Below are 17,883 nucleotides of genomic sequence, written 5' to 3'. Positions count from 1 at the left end.
TTATGATCCTGGAGTAGGGGTTGGGGCGGTGGATGGGTAAAATAGGAAGGGTTTTTAAAAAAATTTTTCTTTTTTTATTGGAATGAGTTCTACTTGCTTCACTCAAGCATCATAGAAACATCATTCATGGGTAATTCCACAGCAGAAATTACAGTTAACCAATGCACTCAGCAGAAGTTCTTCTCATATTTACCTGTCCACACCTGCTCCACCCTCACATCACATCCTGCATCAGTTTAATTAGCTGTGTCTCTCTTGCTCCCTGCAGAATAAACCCAGGGAACACCAGTCTCTGAGGTGGGTTGACACACTTGGAATTCTTTACATATTAGATACAGATGTCCATACAGAAGAGCCCAAGCATTGGGTTGGCCAAAGAGTTCATTTGGGTTTTTTATGTAAGATGCCCAAATGTTACAGAAAAACCTAAATGAACTTTTTGGCCAACCTAACATCACTTCATGGCAAATAGATGGGGAAACAGTGGCTGACTATTTTGGGGGGCTCCAAAACCACTGCAGATGGTGATCGCAGCCATGAAATTAAAAGACACTTACTCCTTGAAAGGAAAGTTATGACCAACCTAGACAGCATATGAAAAAGCAGAGACATTACTTTGCCAACAAAGGTCTGTCTAGTCAAGGCTATGGTTTTTCCAGTAGTCATGTATGGATGTGAGAGTTGGACTATAAAGAAAGCTGAGCACTGAAGAATTGACGCTTTTGAAGTGTGGTGTTGGAGAAGACTCTTGAGAGTCCCTTGGACTGCAAGGAGATCCAACCAGTCCATCCTAAAGAAAATCAGTCCTGGGTGTTCATTGGAAGGACTGATGTTGAAGCTGAAACTCCAATACTTTGGCCACCTGATGCGAAGAGCTGACTCATTTGAAAAGACCCTGATGCTGGGAAAGATTGAGGGCAGGAGGAGAAGGGGATAACAGAGGATGAGATGGTTGGATGGCATCACTGACTCAATGGACATGAGTTTGGGTAGGCTCCGGGAGTTAGTGATGGACAGGGAGGCCCGGCATGCTGCAGTTCATGGGGTCGCAAAGAGTTGGACACGAATGAACGACCATGCTGAGCTGAACTGAATAGGACTGAGGGGCAGAGTCCTCCAAATCTTTTTAGATCCAAGGTTTTCTCTGTCCATTGGGGCTGCTATAACAGAATATCAAGGATGGGGTGGCTTATAAATGACAGACATTTACTTCTCGCAGTTCTGGCAGCTGGGAAGTCCAAGATTCAGAGTCTGGTGAGTGCCCACTTTCTGGTCCATAGCTGTCATCTCATTGTGTCTCATGTGGCAGAGGGGGAAGGGCACTCTCTGGGGTCTCTCTTACAAGGTCACTAATCCTCTTCAGGACCCACCCTCATGTCCTAATTACCTACCTATGGCCGCACCTTCTAATACCATCACATGGGGAGGTAGGAGTTCAACATATGAATCTGGGGAACAAAATAATTCAGTCCATTGCAATGGTGTTGGTTTCTCTTAGATCCTTCCTGACTGTCTTTCAGGACTTGTGTTGAAAGGGTATCAAAATAGTAGCAGGTCATTTAAGTCTCTTGTTGCCATATGTTTGGTAGTAGTAGTATTGTTTATTATTATTTGCCTGCGTGCTAAGTCATTTCAGTCATGTCTGACTCTTTGCAGTCCTGTGGACCGTAGCCAGCCAAGCTCCTCTGTCCATGGGGTTCTCCGGGAAAGAGTACTGGAATGGGTTGCCATGCCCTCCTTCAAGGGATCTTCCCCACCCAGAGCACAAACTCACATCTCTTATGTCTCCTGCATTAGCTGGTGTGTTCTTTATCACTAGCACCACCTGGGAAGTCCTTGTTATAAGTAATATATATTCATTAAAGAAAAATCAGAAAAGAAGAATAAATCAGAGAAGGCAAAATTCTAAACACACATATACACAAACCACACCAGATCTTATAATAGAAGGAAAACCAGTACTAACGTTTTACTGTATATTCCCCAAACTTTCTCTGTAAGTAATTATGTTCCCTGGTGGCTCAGATGGTAAAGCGTCTGCCTGCAATGCGGGAGACCCAGGCTCAATCCCTGGGTTGGGAAGATCCTCTGGAGAAGGAAATGGCAACCCACTCCAGTATTCTTACCTGGAAAATTCCATGGACTGAGGAACCTGGTGGGCTACAGTCCATGGACTCTCAAAGAGTTGGACACGACTGAGCGACTTCACTCACTCATAGGTATTCATAGTAGATTTTGTGACACCAGGTTCCTGCTATATCTACTGTTTGAATACTGTTGTTGTTGTTGTTTTCATTTAACAACATACTGTGGACTTCTTTCCAAGGCCATATAAATCCTCTGTACTCGTGTGATCACGCTCACACACACGCTCCCACAGCATCTGGATCCCTTGCAAACAGAAGCTTCCTCCCCCCAAAATGCCCACAGAGTTCAAGAAGTTCAGCATCAGGGCTGAATTGAACTAAGAAAAGCAAGAGGATGAATTTTCTCCATGACTCCCATTGGTGCTCCCAGTCTCAGCTCTCCTCCTCTCTAGATACCAGACCAGGCTCAGAAAGGGGAGAGAGTGATCCTGCTGGAGGCAGCATGGGAAGAGGCTGAGATCAGGCACTCTCTGTAGCCATAGAAATTCAGGACCATGGACACGAAAGCTCTGGGAGCATAAACATGGGAACGGTTCCAAAGCAGAGGCCCTTGCTCTCACCTAGCCTTAGATAAGGCTGACGTGCAGCATAAAAACATAAATCAGTGAGTTGTGGATGCTGCCTCCCTTCCTAATTAGCATGAGAAATGTCACGTCCTTGGCAGCCCCCACTGCCCCTCTCCCAGCCTGAGAAGCCAGCTGAGAGAGTTTTAGCAGCTGGGAGCCTCCTGTAGCCCTGCCAACCAGTCTTTCCCCAGACCCGGGGCGGCAGGGGGTGGACGGCCACCATCCTCGTGTTCTCTGCCAACAAGCCTGGCGAGAAAGCTGCTCTCCAGAAATCAGCACCTCTGAGCAACGAGCTGCCCTGGACAACTGCTCTGCCCAGCAGCCTGAACTACAAGGGGCTCTCACGGTCCTCAGGGCACCAAGCCCCCTGAGCTCTAGCAGACAGTAGTAGTATCCTTTGCACAGAAACTGTAGTGTGCAGGAGCTACACGAGAATCCTGCATTCAGAACACTAGCTGTTCCATGCCGAGCATGTGATGCCAACAGGAGGAAGTCGTTCAGCTTCAGCCATGCAGTCGGTCAATCATCAGGCATTTATTAAAGCTTTCCCCTCCCTTCCCTCCTCTCTTTCTCATTCTTATCTCTCACCAAGTTCCTTTTTTAAAGTTATTGAATCTATCCCTTCCTCCTCAAACCCAATTCTTCCTTGGTTTTGACCTCAGTGAATTTGATCGTGGCAGATGTATTAATAGCTGTATCTGTCCTATATGTCCTCAGTTCCTTCTTGTTTTGGTAACTATACCAGCTTATCTCTGGGGAAGGGTCCTTTATCCAGTCTACAGGGGTGGGCCTGGCACTGTGCCCTGGGGAGTGCTAGTGCCCAACACACCTGCCCACAAGGAGGATGTGTTCCATGCAGAGCCAATCAGAGCACGTCTGTGAAATTTGATATGAAGTTTCAGGGAGGAAGACGGTCTCTTTTGATTCTTTTAAAAAAAAATATTTTTAATATTTAGCTGTGTTGGGTCTTAACTGCAGCATGCAGGATCTTCAGCCCTCGTTACGGCATACTGATCTTTTAGTCGTAGCGTGTGGAGTCTAGTTCCTTCAGCAGGGATGGAATCCTAGGCCCTCGGCACTGGGAACACAGAGTCTTAACCACTAGACCACCATGGAAGTCCCTCTTTCACTTCTGAATCAAAAGTTATAAGGATATAGTCTTGAAGTTTTCAGCAACCATTGTTCCTGCCCTGTGGACATAATCTGTCTGTAGGATGAGAGGCTATAACACATAAAGAAAAGAGAAAACTAGCAGAGTCGAGAGATGGAGACAGGGACTTACCTGGTGGTCCAGTGGTTAAGACTCTGCCCTCGCAATGCAGGGGCTCAGGCTCGATCCCAGGTCAGGGACCTAGATCCCACTTAGCACCATGAAGGCCCGGTGGGGCCAAATTAAAAAGAGAGAGGGAGATGGAGAGAGATCTGATGACCTTTATTGCATTCCTGGATCCAATGGTGCCTTTACACCCTGTTCTATGACTCTGTCTCTCTCTCTATTTATCTGAAGTTAGTTTGAATTGGATTTGTGTTTTAAATGAAGAGTTGACAAATACATGTCTGGACGTCTAGACGGTGTCCCTGCTTCTCATCTCACCACCACCTCCTTCAATCTGTTCTCCCTGATTCTACCAGAGTTAACTTTCTAAAATATACTATGATTTATAAAAGATGTATAAAATATTAATACAAATATGGTTGTGTTATCTCCTTATCTCAGAAATATCAGTGATTTACTTATCTGAGATAAGGATAAACTCGAAACTCCTTATCATAACATATTAGTCTCCTGCGGTCTGATGGCTGACTATTCTGCATTCTCACTTCTGATCACTACTTCCCTTTCCCTCCTTATGCCCCTAAGCACTGCCGTTACTTCATAGTCTACACTCCAGCTTTACAAACAAACTGACCACTTCTTTACCATGCTTTGCTGTTTGCATACGTTCTGGCATACATTCTGTTTGCATACATACCCTGTCATTGCTACTTGGCTGCCTGGTGAACTCACACCCATCCTTCAATACTCAGCTAAAGGGTTTCCCCAGGGGTGCAGTGGTAAAGAATCTGACTGTAACGCAGGAGATACAGGAGATGTGGGTTTGATCCGTGGGTCGGGAGGATCCCTCAGAGAAGAAAATGGCAACCCACTCCAGTATTCTTGCCTGGAGAATCCCATGGACAGAGGAGCCTGGCAGGCTACAGTCCATGGGGTTGCAAAAGAGTCAGACATGACTTACTGATCTAAAAAAACCAACAACTCAACTCAAGGGGTACTGACCCATCTCTCTTTGGTTCCACACTATATAATATACCCACCTTCAAGATAGCATATGTGCCTCTAAACAATCTCAATCCTGGACTAAAGCTTACTGAATTCAAGGTTTATGTCTCATTTGACTTTGAGCTCTCTGCAGTTAGTTCTGTGCCTGGTATACAGTAGGCATACCATAAATGTTTGATAAATGATCAAACCAATGAATGAATAAGGTGTGTGCCCTGAGATTGGCACGGCTCAGGAAGGTTATGACAACGATCGTCTGGGACAAGTGGGTCCTACTCTTTACCTGCTTATCTTCTTTCCCATTTCCATTCCATCTCCTCACTGTGCCGTCCCAACCCCAGAGGGAATTATAGGGAATAACTGATGAAACAAAATGGCAGTGTATCCTCCAGGTACTCAAAATATCTTAGAAAAAGCCAGTCATTTGGCTTTTTGTCATTCAGCCTCATTTTCAGGAGGCAACAGGGACAAAGAGACAGTCAGTGCCCACTCACTCTTGACTCCATGAGGCCCAGGACCCTGCAGTCTCCAGGCACTGGAGATGGTGATGTCCCCAGGCACTTAGAATAGACATCTATGGTGTTTGAGTGACTGACAGGGCACATGTCAAAGGCAGAGTAGTAAGAGAAACTCAGCACCTTGACTATACCCACTATCTCATCTCTCCCCAGCCAGACACATCATTCTGCTTTCTAAAGCCCATTGACAACTCCTGAGTCTCTGTGGTGTAACGATGCCATTTCTCAAGCATGGCTAGAGCTGAGCTCACAGCCTCTGACTTCAGCCTCATCAGTTCAGTTGTCATCCAGGCTTCCCCACTGTCTGTAAGAGCTGGCTCTTTGCCTTTTCAGGTGACAGAACCTAAGGACTGAGCTGATGGTGTAGCTGGCATTCAGGTCAGGCTGATGCTGTCAAAGAAAGGCAATGGGACAGAGCCCTTCCTTAAGCAGCACAGAAGAGACTCAGCCTGACCGCGGAGCACCAGCGCAGCCAGGGGCTCTCACCAGGTCCAATGGAGGGAGTTGATTTTGAGATGAACAATCTATTTATCTTAAAGACCCTGCAGATCCATAGGGAAGTTGTATAAACTTGGGGGAGAGGGGGAAGGAAAGGGTGTTCTCTGTGATAGCAAATGCAAGTCAATAAAATACTTGAAAAAGGAGGCATGATAAGAAACTAACTTTACATGGTCACTAAATTGAGAATTAATTAAAAAGTTAAGCTCCAGCAGAAGATGGCCCTTTTTTCTTCTCTATCACCAGCTGATGGTATTTGGGGGCAGGGGAGAGAACCAAGGCCCATAGGGATGAAGGAGGGAAATAAAGCAATGGGGTGGGTCATGCTTCCACTACCACCAAGCTCACTTGACCAACACCTTCTCAAGACCAGGAGGCAGGGCCACCGGGAACTCAAGGAGGAGGGAGAGGAGCCAGGCAGGGAAGCAGGAGGGATGGGGGACAGAGTTGAGAGTCTAGGAAGGTGATGCTGGTGGGGGCACCTAGCCAGACCTGCAAGGATTTTGAAGAGGCCTGGGAATGAGAGCTCTTGCTAGAGAGCCCTGGAGAAAGTCACAGTGAGTGGGGTTATCCAGACGAAAACAGCCTTTCATTTTATTCTTTTTAATTTTTGAAAAAAAATTTTATTTATTTTATCTGGCTGTGATGGGTCTTAGTTGTGGCATGCAGGATCTTCAATCTTTGTTGTGGTGTGAGGGACTTTTTTTTTTAAATTGCAGCATGTGGGATCTAGTTCCCTGACCAGGGATGGAACCTGGGCCCCCTGCATGGAGTCCTAGCCACTGGACCACCAGGGAAGTCCTGAAAACAGCCTTTAATAAGGAGGGAGGGAGATAATAAAAAGGCTTTACAACTCCCTGGTATTGATAGAGGTTGAGTGTGGGCTCTTCCAATGACTTCTTTTCGTATTGAACACGTTCATTCTTCCCCTAAACTCAGGCCTCCTCCTCATCCATAAAATGACAGTGATAGTGCCTTCTTCACACTCATTTTGGGGATTAAGTGAGATGATTCATGGCAGTCTGGGACCTCACAAATACTAGGTTTTCAATATTACTGTTTTGTGTATTTGCAATACCGAGTTGGTATTGGAATTGAGCAGACTCAATACATTAGCAGAACCTGTAGCCAAAAATAAGGAGCAACTGTTCTTTGTTCAATAAAACCTTTTTGAGCACCTTCCAGGCTGTACTGCCAGGAACTTGAATACACAGGGTGACGGAACAGTTGGTTGCTCCCAGTCACACCCTTCCATGGGAACTGCCTTCTGGGGGCCTTTTCGGGGCACAGGACACACGGAAATATAACCACAGGTGGGCGTGTGGAGAGGGAGTCAACTGCATCTTCAGTGTAGGCACACTGCATTTTATTGCACTTTGCAGATACTGAGTTGTTTTTATCGTTTAGAGTGTTTTTCTGTGTGTTTGTTTGTTTTAACAAATCAAAGGTTTGTGGCAACCCTGAGTTGTTATATAAGTGCCCTTGGCCAACAGCGTTGGCTCATTTCACGTCTTTTGTGTCACATTTTGATAATTCTCACAATATTCAAACTTGTTCACCCTGATTATATTTGTTACGGCGATCTGTGGTCAGTGATCTTTGATGTTACTGTTGTAACTGTCTTGAGGTACCACCAGTGGCCTCACCATATAAGACAGGGAACTTAATCACTAGATGTTAATGTGCTCTGATTGCTCCATCAACCAGCTGTTGCCCCTTCTTCCCTCTCCTCAGACCTCCTTATTCCCAGACACATAAAAGTATTGAAATTAGGCAAATTAATAACCCTATGGGGACTTCCCTGGTTGTCCCACAGTTAAGACTCCATGCTTCCATTGCAGAGGGTATGGGTCCAATCCCTGGTTGGGTAACTAAGATTCTGAATGCCACGAAGCACAGCCAAATATAAAGGAAAAAAAAAAAAAAAAAAAACCCTACAATGACCTCCAAGTGTTCAAGCAAAAGGAAGAGTCACATGTCTCTCGCTTTAAGTAAAAATGATTTGTAAATGATTCAGCTTAGTGAGGAAGTTACATTGGAAGCCAAGATGAGCCAAAACTAGGCTTCTTGTGCCAAAGTTTGCCAAGGTGTGAATGCAAATTTCAGTTGTGTGTGTATATATATATATGTATATATATGGCTATGCTGGATCTCCATTGCTGCACAGCCTTTTTTTCATTTTCTTTCTCTAGTTGTGGGAAGCAGAGGGCACTCATCGTTGCATTGCTCAGACTTCTCATTTTGGTGGCTTCTCTTGTCGCACAGCACAGGCTCTAGAGCGCAGGCTCAGCGGTTGTGATGCATGGACTTAGTTGCCCCGTGGATGTGAGATCTTCCCAGATCTGGGATCCAACGCATGTCACCTGCATGGGCAGGTGGGTTCTTATCCACTGAGCCACCAAGGAAGTCCAAAGCAAAAGTTCTCGAAGAAAATGGTAAGTGTTACTGCAGTGAACACTTGAATGATAAGAAAGTGAAACAGCCTTATTGCTAGCAGTGCGAGAAAGGGTCCAGAAGATGTAGAGGCTAGATACTGAGGAACAAACCTCCGGAGTTGACTAAAGAGACCAAGACACGAGATCCTTCAATTTCCTTATTTATCCATTACTGTGTGTTGAAATTATACTTCTTTTACAGATAATAAAATGGAGGCTCAGGAAAGTTAAGTAATCTGCTCAAGATGTTTCAACTAATACATGTCAAAGCCAATGGTATTTCCAACCTCAAAGGCCATTGTCTTTCCATTCAGAGATTGTTCACTAAAAAAAACAGCATAACACGATGGTTAGAAGCACAAAGTTTGGAACCAGATGGCCCCAGCTTCCTTGTATTTAGAGTAAGGATAATGTGCCTATTGTAGAACATTATTATGAAGATGCAGTAAGTTAATCTCGCTAAGTGCTAAGCAAATGTCAGCTGTGGTGTAGCACTCCTTGCAGTAGGCTGGGTTTTCCTTTGCATATAACAATCAGGAAGAGAACGGTAGATGGGGTTTTGGAAGACTGTGGATTCCAGTGCAAGTGAATGAAATGATAAGTCATTTATATCACTGAAACATAGGGCATCTGGTGGAAAAAGTAATAAGAAAGACCGTGTTGGGTGCAAGGTTCAAAGCCTGAGCAGCTTCAGCTAGGACTGTCTCCCCTGGAGAAGGATGTGAGATGGGGGCAGAATGACACGTTGAGTGTGTCCACTGGCTGCTGAAGGTCAGGGACTCCCCACCAACAGAAGGACCCCCCACACACACGCACACCCACATGGGCAGTCCTGGAAAGCTGAAAGGAACTACACTTGACCTGAATCTTCTCATTCCCAGACCACACCCATCCCCAAATCACTTCTTACCTCTCCACCTCTTCAGAATTTCATGTACTTGCCCCATTGATCTTGAGCAGTAGGACTCTGTAGTGTCCCATCAAGGCCCAAGTGCATTTAAAAGAAAAGACTTGGTAATTTAAGATTCTGGGACTGCTGATCTCTGGCAGTGAGACATAGAGGGAGCCCATGAGTTCAAGTAGAAATGCCTTTGTGACCCCTTTTCATTGAGTTGAGCAGGCTGCACTGTGGTTCTCAAACCTGTCTGTGCAGAGAAGTCATCCAGAGAACTCATAAAGAAACAGATTCCTTGGCTCCACCATGAACTTTCTGTCTCAGAATCTCCAGGGCTAATGAAGAGGACAAGCACCTGGGTGATAATGTCACTAGCTCTTGCTGCTGCTGCTGCTAAGTTGCTTCAGTCGTGTCCGACTCTGTGCAACCCCATAGATGGCAGCCCATCAGGTTCCCCCATCCCTGGGACTCTCCAGGCAAGAATACTGGAGTGGGTTGCCATTTCCTTCTCCAATGCATGAGAGTGAAAAGTGAAAGTGAAGTCGCTCAGTCGTGTCTGACTCTTAGCGACCCCATGAACTGCAGCCCACTAGGCTCCTCCGTCCATGGGATTTGCCAGGCAAGAGTACTGGAGTGGGGTGCCATTGCCTTCTCTGCACTAGCTCTTAAGGTTGAGCATCTAGACTTGGGCTGCTTGAAGCCCCCACACAGAGGGGTGTCCTTCCCTATCAACTGCAGGGGCTGTGGGACTTCCCTGGTGGTCCAGTGGTTAAGACTCCATGCTTCTGTTACAGGAGGCTTGGTCCAACCCCTGGTCAGGCAGCTAAGATCACACATGCCTGGTGCAGCTGAAAAAAAAAAAAAATGCAGGAGCTGTGAAGCATGCCCAATGAAGGAGCCAATGAGCATGCCCCTTGACTTGGGCAGAGACCATCAGCGCCCGCCTGGTGTCCTGGCCAATGCCTTTCCCTCCCACCTCCTCCTTCATGTCCTGTGTCACCACTCTGTTGTGGAGGAAACCTCCCCCTCCTCCACCACCATCGCCACCTCCACTGCAATGCCCACCCCAACAAGGGAAATACAGGTACTTTCTATTGAATGCCTTATCCCAAGTATTACATTCATTTTTTCCCTGAATCATCACAACCATACGAGGTAGTCACTATTATTATCCTCATTTTATAGATAAGAAAGGACTTCCCTGGTGGCTCAGACGGTAAAGCGTCTGTCTGCAATGCAGGAGACCCGGGTTCAATCCCTGGGTTGGGAAGATCCCCTGGAGAAGGAAATGGCACCCCACTCCAGTACTATTGCCTGGAAAATCCCATAGATGGAGGAGCCTGGTAGGCTACAGTCCATGCGGTCACAAAGAGTAGGACATGACTGAGCGACTTCACTGTCTTTCACTTTTATAGATAAGAAAATCAAAACTAAAAGCAATTAAGAAATATGCCTGCAAGCATGAAGCTAGGCCATGGTAGGACTTTGACCTTAGGTTGGTCCAGATCCAGAACTGTAATTCCTAACTCTTGCACTTGGCTGCCTCTACAAGTTCCCAGCCACTAAGTCTTCACAGATACCATGTCTCTTTTTTACAGAGGACAACTGTTACACATTCTTCCCTTTGAGGGCTGGAGATGGAGGAGCAGCTTGTGAGTAGCGGCACGGAGCCACCTACCCTCAGAATAGACTCACATCTTCCTGCTCCCTGTGGGGAGCCTTCAAGACTTTGTTCTAGGAGTCTGCCTTCCTGGGCTCCTGAAACAGGGCTATGGACAGGGCTGCCTGCCAGCCAGCCAGCCAGCCACCTGTCTCCACAGGATAATGCCCGGGGCTCTAATCCTCCCACAGAGCCACTGAATGGCAGTAAACTGCGGCGATGCATGGGACATTTTGTACTCCCCTCCCTTGGTCCAGCATCGTATGTTTGAACTGCTAGTTTGTACAGTCACTCAGTTGTGTCCAACTCTTTGTGAACCCATGAACTGCAAAACGCCAAGCTTCCCTGTCCTTCACTGTCTCCCAGCGTTTTCTCAAACTCATGCCCATTGAGTCAATGATGCCACCCAATCATCTCATCCTCTGTTGCCCCCGTCTCCACTGGGTGTTAACTGTACTCCTTGAATGGTGTTTTTCAACCCTGGTTGCTCTTTCCAAGAGCTTTAAAAAAAACCCCACAGCTCTGCCCTACCAACCAGAATTTCTGGCTTAACTGAGTTAGGAGTGTGCCCAAAGTCCCCAGGGATTCTAATGGGTGACCATGTTTAGGAAGCCCAACCCTAGGATATTGCTGCTGGTCTGGTGCTAAGAATGTCTTTTAAATTTGGAAAAGTGGTGTTTCTTTCCTCCTGGAGAAACCTAAGTAACTCTTCTCTGATGAGAAGGAAGCAATTGCTCATATTGAGAAAAAGTTGTTTCTCTTTCCCTCCCCATGTGGACCAGAGAATCCCTATGTGCTGGGATCTCATGAGAGCAGAGACCCTCCAGACAAAAGCTCTCTGCCTCAGCAGTCCTGGTGGAGAAACTGCATCGAGGGCCAGAATCAGAACCCTCTCTACAGTCAGAAGAATGAGAATAGAAAGGATGGAATCAGAGACCTGGATTTTTTTTTTTTGCCTTGAGCTGTACTGTGTTTTCGTTGCTGCCTGGGCTTTTCTCTAGTTGTGGCAGGTAGGGGCTACCCTTTAGTTGCCATGCGTGGGCATCTAGTGGCAGTGGCTTCTCTTGTTGTGGAGTATGGACACGAGGGCACATGGGCTTCAGTAGTGGCAGCACGTGGGCTCAGTAGTTGTGACTTCCGGGCTCTAGAGCACAGGCTTAATAGTTGTGGTGCACATGCTGCTCAGCATGTGGGATCTTCCTGGACCAGGGAGCAAACCCATGTCTCTTGCACTGGCAGGTGGATTCTTTACCTCTGAGCCACCAGGGACACAGGAAGCCTGGATTCTGGTAGTTTGTCCTCCGATAAGGACTGTTGTTAGCCACCCCATAAGGAACTGCTGCTGATGCTGCTAAGTTGCTTCAGTTGTGTCCGACTCTTCGTGACCCCATGGACTGCAGTCTACCAGGCTTCTCTGTCCATGGGATTTTCCAGGCAAGAGTACTGGAGTGGGGTGCCATCGCCTTCTCCAGCCCCATAAGGAGAGCTGTCTCTAAAATCTAGAAAGAAGCCTGCTGCCCACCCCTGTTCCTTATTCCTCCATCTCACGATACTTGGAGTCTAACAGTTCTTTCTCACATGTATTCCAAACCCCTCCGGCTACAGTAAAACTGCAGTTTTCTTGTCTGTCCTTGTCTGAAACAAAGAACCGCTGTTCCCCTTGTACAGATCTCCAGAGGACTAGCTGGTGGAGAGGCTGGTGGCAGAGGGTAAAGACAGAACTGTCTGACCTTGGTTTTGTGTAAGCCCTCAGGTGAAATTCTTCTCTTCCTCCGGGACCCTAATGAGCTCAACAGAAGGTCATTCAAGTGAAGGCTCCTAAGTTTCACTCCTGGAATGAATAACTGTGACTTGGGGTTGTTATTGTTCATTATGTCTCTTCACTTATAGAGGGGATAACATTGTTTTGAGGGAAGGCCTCATCTAAGGAACAAATCAGGGCATTCCTGGTGGCCCAGTGGTAAAGAATCCACCTGCTAATGCAGGAGACGTGGGTTTGATCTCTGGGTCAGGAAGATCCCCTGGAGTAGGAAATGGCAACCCACTCTAGTATTGTCTGGGAAATCCCATGGACAGAGGAGCCTGGTGGAGTCCATGGGCTCACAGAGTTGAACGCGACTTAGTGACTAAACAGCAATGATAACAAGGAATGAATCATCCTTATTTGCACTTATTTTACTGCTCTGGGCCTCCCCCAACTTCCACCACCACTACCAATAGCTTCACCCGAATTTTGTGAAGCAAAAAGAAGGGCAGATAAAGCCAGCATATGAACTGGCTCTTCTCTGTAGCAGAAAATAGGATGACAAGGACAGTATGAGACTGTTGCATTTAATATCCATAGATTTGTTCCAAGGGACAAGTCTAGGTGTTGATAAACTAAACAGAGGTGGTTGTCTGAGGGGCTTAGGGGACTTACCTCAAGGGTCATGTTTCTGTTTGTGGCTGTGCAGTCTGTGTTCTGGCTTCATAGTTACTCCCACCACCTGGAGGGAAAGAACAACAACCCTCCCTGCTCAGTGACTAACTGGTTGAAATCAAGTCTTCAGTCTATTGGGCAAATCGTCCCACTTTTCCTCCCCTCCTGCCCTCATGCTATGCTGTTTAGTTACAAGTGTCTCTAGTTTTTCCCACCGGGATAGCTTTCTTAGTGTTCTCTGTGGTAGACTACCAAATAGAATCTATGATTCATTGACCCACATTATGTTCCCACTGACAATATCTGAAGCAATTCTGTTCCACAATGGCTTGCTGAATTTACAGGAAACATACATCACTCCCTGGAATTCACCCTCCCCAGTAAGGCCAACAAAAGAGCAAATTACATCTTATCTCCTCGGAAGTCCTTGATGAAGAACGTACGGGTCTTGGCAATTCACTGCGTCTTTTCAAAAAGTTATGAGAAAGCAAGATCATTAGGGTTTTTCTGTGAAGCGCAGTTAAATCCCGAGGCATTTATGAAAGACTTCTCTGTTTGGACTATAAGCTATTTTCCTAAACCACAATTCTGAGGTCAAGTCCTAGGCTTACTTCCTGCTACAAGCACCTGAAGGCATCACAGACAGTTTTCTCAGCAACTATGTAAATTGCATAGGAACCAGGATCTATCTTTGATTTCTCTTGCCCATGATCTTAAGGAGGAAACAAAGTAATGTAAAAAGTTAAGAAGTCAAACATATGTTGCTTTCCTTAATAGATAAGCTTCTTCTGTAGTGATTTTGGTTTTCGTACACTCATCTCAGAATGAAATAAAGTAAAAGTTAAAAACCTCCTTAGTTAGTTTATAAGTTGCCGAGCAGAGTTAGGTAGAGTCCTTGCAAAGCAAAACAGAAGCATGAAGATGGAGCGAGCATACTCTACCTCATCTCTCCCACTGAAGGCAGCTATAAAAACTGGGAAGAATGCATGGGGCAGCTGAAAAGATGATGGCAGGTGGCTTGGGAAAGGAGACCAGAATTTGAAGTACCGCAGAACCAGCAATGAATCTCCTCCTCCCACTTGTTCCCCTTGGTGTCTGCTGGCTGGACTCAAGGCAGTCTGAAAACTGGAAGTGAGAACAAGACGTGGTTAGAGTTCCAGGAGAAGCCTCCACTTCCAGCTCAACAAACAGAAAGGAGACTCCTTAATGCTTAGGGGGAGTAGAGAAAATGGTCCATTTTTCCTCCTCTCTCTTCTTTTTTTGCCCCAGGCCCCAGAAGATCCTGAGGTGGTGGTGGCATGGCAGCAGAGCGGCCCCTGGGCATCTAAAATCATGAGAAGAGGAACTTCCCACTCTGATTTGAGAAGCTGTGGTCTCCAGGAGGTGCTCCCCCCATTGCTATTACTATCTTTCTTGTTCTCCTGCTGCCTGGACCCAGATTTAGGTGCCCTTGTGAAAGTACACAGCAGACCAAGGAAATTAAAGCCCCAACTTTCTGACTAAAGGAATGAGAAGTGGAGCCCCAGAAAGTACTGAGGAGATTACGGAGAAGGAGGACCTAGGGACATTGTTGATGAATTCCTGAGCTCACCCATAAGGTTGACATGCATGAATCTGACCCTAAGCAACACACCAAAGACTTTGAAAACTGAACTATGGGAGAGACCACTGCCCCCATCCCAGACTGACCATAGGAGGATACTGAGTAATCTGAGTAACACTGCAAAGGCTTTGAAAATGGAACTGACCTTGGAACCACACACACAGAAGTACATAGTTGGAACGTGTGTCCTGAGCCCAGCCAAGCTGGTCACTACTAAAACAGAAGTATCAATACTCTTCACAGGATATAAATAAGACCCAGGATCTCATAGAATATTGAAAATGTCCAGAATAATCTAAAATTACTTGGCATACAATGAATCAGAAAAATCTCAAATTGCACAAGAAAAGGTAATCAACAGATGTCAACAGTAAGATGATACAGATGTTGGAATAATCAAAGACTTAAAGCAACTATTATAAAAAATCCTCCAAGGATGTTGAATATTCTTGAACCAGATGGAAAAGAGACAGTCTCAGTAAAGAAATAGAAGATATTAAATAAAGAACCAAATGGTAATTTTAGAATTAGATAATATAATAACTATTTTTTTTAAATACATGGATGGGGTACATTTTATTTATTATATTTTAAAATAGAAGAATGGAGATGTTAGAGGAAAGAATCAATGAACTGGAAAATAGATCAGTAGAATTCATCCAATCTCAATAACAGTAAAGAAAAAAATTGGAAAAAGTAAACAAAACACCAGTTCCTCAGGGACATATGGGAGATTGCCAAATGTCATTGGACATTTTTAGGTTTACTACTGATGTCATTGGACATTTTTAGGTCTAATATTGATGTCATTGGAGTCCTAGAAAGAATGCAGTGCGCAAAAGTCATTTGAGGAAATAATGGCCCAAAATTTCCTAATTTGGTGAAAGATATTAATTGTGGTGCTTTCAAATTTTGGTGCTGGAGAAAACTCTTGAGATTTTCTTAGACAGCAAGGAGACCAAACCAGTCAATCCTAAAGGAAATCAACCCTGAATGTTCACTGGAAGGATTGATGCTGAAGCTGAACCTCCAATACTTTGGCCAGTAATGCAAAGAGCCAACTCATTGGAAAAGACCCTGATGCTGGGAAAGATTGAAGGCAGGAGGAGAAAGATGAGAGGGTTGGATGGTATCACCGACTCAATGGACATGAGTTTGAGTAAACTCTGGGAGATAATAAAGGACAGGGAAGCCTGGCATGCTGCAGTTCATAGTGTCAAAAAGAGTCGGACACGACTTAGTGACTGAACAACAAATAAATGTATAGGGGCTTTTCTGGTGGCTCAGTGGTAAAGAATCCACCTGCCAATGCTTGAGACTGGATTCAATCCCTGGATCAGGAAGATCCCCTGGAGAAGGAAATGGCAACCCACTCCAGTATTCTTGCCTGGGAAATCCCCGTGGAGTCGCAAAGAGTTGGACACAACTTAGAGACTAAACAACAAAACAACATTGATATATAAAACCAAGCAGTTCAGCAAACTCACAAAAGTAAAAAACCAAAGTCATCCATACCAAGATGCATCACAGTTGTTGAAACAAGAGAAAAAATCCTGGGAGCAATTTAAGAGAAAGGCCACAACAGGAACTAATAAAGATAAGAGCAGAAATCAATTACATTGAAAACAAAAAACCAATAGAGAGAAACCAAAAGTTGTTTCCTTAAAAAGATTAGTTACACTGATAACTCTCTCTGTCTTTGTCTTTATCTGCCCATCCCCACAACCTCAGCCCCCTGAAGCTCCATTTCTTGTGTTAATTACTCCATTCCTCCCTCCCTCGATCTTCCTGTGTATACAGCCTTTTCTCTTTGGAATGCCTTTGTCTTCTTCCTCCTTTTCCCCCTTTCCACATCTCCCCAAATCCCCTTTCATATCCAACTCAGTAAGACAAAAATTTGTCATTAGTGCAAATTGTTATTGTCAGTTACCTAAGCCCTGCTGCTGCTGCTGCTAAGTCACTTCAGTGGTGTCTGACTCTGTGTGACCCCCATAGACAGCAGCCCACCAGGCTCCCTCATCCCTGGGATTCTCCAGGCAAGAACACTGGAGTGGGTTGCCATTTCCTTCTCCAATGCATGAAAGTGAAAAGTGAAAGTGAAGTCGCTCAGTAGTGTCCAACTCTTAGCGACCCCATGGACTGCAACCTACCAGGCTCCTCTGTCCCTGGGATTTTCCAGGCAAGAGTACTGGAGTGGGGTGCCATTGCCTTCTCCGTACCTAAGCCCTAGATATGAACTATAAGGCACTGTAGCGTCAAGGCAATCCTAGTTGCTTTGGGCTTAACCAGAGTTTGATGCTCAGAGAAACAGGGTTTAGAATATGTTCTCTTAGTCTCTCTGAAGTACTTACCTAAAATTCCTTAATCCATGAAGACATTTTCATATGAATCCTTTATCCATTTTTTCCTTCACAGAAGTGGAATATTTTCAAAGCACCAAGAATTACTGCAAATCATTGTGGATTCAGGATATTGGAAAATATAAGAACATTACCATGGCTTCATCATAGGAGGGGGTATATTTCTATATCTAGATATCACTTACTTTACCTGATCTGCTGTCATTAATTTGCCAGATATTTACTGAGAAGCAACTATGCGCAGAGCACAAATAAAACTTTGAGAAACTGCTTTTGACTGTTGGAAGCTTTGTTTGCACAGCTCCATCCTGAAATAGCCAAGTATTAATGCCTGCTTCTCCAGAGTCCTGGATGGAGCTCGGAAATTAAACCCTTAGTGCATTCAAGCAGAAGTGTGAAGGTCTCTCACCCACGTGAAAACGCAAGTAAGGGAGGATGGCCATCCCTGACAGTTCACCCCCAGAGAGAACGGTTCCCTTTCAAGGCTGGACACACGTATGG

The 17,883-nt window shown here is 45.4% G+C and overlaps 1 long non-coding RNA gene across 1 annotated transcript; it reads left to right on the top strand.

Annotated features, from left to right (window-relative positions):
• The first annotated feature begins 7,978 nt into the window (after positions 1–7,978).
• LOC102394298 lies at positions 7,979–17,652 on the top strand. Its single transcript, XR_326375.4, has 3 exons — positions 7,979–8,445; positions 10,939–10,992; positions 17,438–17,652. It is a non-coding gene; the product is annotated as an uncharacterized LOC102394298 (long non-coding RNA).
• The last annotated feature ends 231 nt before the right edge of the window (positions 17,653–17,883 follow it).

The sequence above is a fragment of the Bubalus bubalis genome, chromosome 16 (assembly GCF_019923935.1).
Source record: "Bubalus bubalis isolate 160015118507 breed Murrah chromosome 16, NDDB_SH_1, whole genome shotgun sequence".
Taxonomy (NCBI): Eukaryota; Metazoa; Chordata; class Mammalia; order Artiodactyla; family Bovidae; genus Bubalus; species Bubalus bubalis.
This window is presented reverse-complemented; position numbering and strand designations above follow the sequence as displayed.